The sequence below is a fragment of the Malania oleifera genome, chromosome 11 (assembly GCF_029873635.1).
Source record: "Malania oleifera isolate guangnan ecotype guangnan chromosome 11, ASM2987363v1, whole genome shotgun sequence".
In the NCBI taxonomy this organism is placed as follows: Eukaryota; Viridiplantae; Streptophyta; class Magnoliopsida; order Santalales; family Ximeniaceae; genus Malania; species Malania oleifera.
This window is the reverse complement of record NC_080427.1, coordinates 37,426,524-37,428,133: the sequence shown is the minus strand read 5'-3', so window position 1 is coordinate 37,428,133 and position 1,610 is coordinate 37,426,524.

Genomic DNA, 1,610 nt, shown 5'->3' with positions numbered 1-1,610 from the left:
CATCTTTGGGGAAACGAGCTCTCTGATTGCCCTGCTTATTTCTGCCTGCTTCATTTCCTTATGTTTTTTCTTTTTCTCTAAATTTTATAGGGTGTAGACTCTCCCATTGCGGGTTACCCCGCTAACACCAATAGCATTATTGGTGCTCTCCTTGTATGTAACACCACCATCCTTGATTTCGTACCCGTATCTCCAAGGTACCGCCTTGCTATTCTGATACGGAAAGGGACATGGGACCGATATGGTGAGTTTGGCGAGTGCCCTGCCTAGTTCTTCCGAATTTGAAGAATTCTTCTATATACTTATAGGGATGAAAGGCTTGTTCGTGTACTGTGGATATTTGGCCATATTTCCTCCCCTTCCTACAATATGTACTGTTGTGTCTTCTCCTTCAGTATATATTTCTATCCACCCAAAATCCGTGAGGTTCTACATAAACTATTGAAATGTCTTGCAACTCTACATCGACAAAATAGTTTTATTCTGACAACTGTACCTCATTCCTCGGGAAAAATTGTTGTATCTCCGATTATTCTTTCTTGGCATAGCTTCACATAGATCTCATCGAGTGGCAACTGAACCTATTCCACCTTTTTCCTTTTTGATCCTACCATTTTCCTCCCCTATGGCATTCACTGCACTTCCCCCATGATTAGGCAGTGGATTGTCGTGCACATTAGGTTCCTTGGTGTCAAACACTAGCTAGTCTGTGTCTCTCTGTGCCTAAACCCTATACTTGAAAGACCAGCATCTATCAATTGTGTATCCAAAAGCATTGGCATGGTATTCGCATCGAGTGTCTAGGTCGTATCATTTAGGAAAAGGCAGATGCATGGGTACCCCCGGGATAGGGGCAACTAGCTGCCTTTCGACCAATTATGGGAATAGTTTTGCATAGGTCATTGGAATAGGCTCAATCTTCCTAGTCTCTCTGGTAAATATTTTCTCTGGAACCTACTGGTTCTTTTGCCTTTGGGCTAGGGAAGGCCCAATGGGAATCATGTGTGGTCATGCACCTGGTTGTGCTATATTGTTGACCACTGGCTTGAAAGTTGTACTTTTACCTGTCCATCTGGTTCTGTTCTCCTGATAAAAGCAACCCTAAATCATTTGGGTTTCTCCCTCCTTTTTCTTGTCTACCCATTTCTTGGAAACGTTATGTTCAATACATGTACTCTTCATTATTCCTATTCTAAAGGCGCTCTCAATCCTTTCACCTGTGGTTACCAGATCTGAAAAACTTTATAGGGTGCCTCTAATTAGGTGGCCGAAGTATAGGTCCTCAGAGAGTCTTGATAAATAAAGAGATAGCTTCCCTATCTTCTACTGGGGTGCACCTGAGCTATAGTCTCCCTCCATCAGTAAGCGTATTCCTTGAATTTTTCATTGGTTTTCTTCTCCATTTTTCCAAGGTCAGCCTGTCTGAGGCCATCTCAATCACATGTCTATATTGGGCTATAAAATCATGAGCCAAGTCTTTCCATTTTACGGATCTTGGTTCTGTCTAACTGAATATACCATCTTACGACAGCCCTAGTTAAGCTGTCTTGGAAACAGTGAATTAGTAGCTTGTCATTATTAGAAAACGCGACCATTCTCTAGTAGTACAT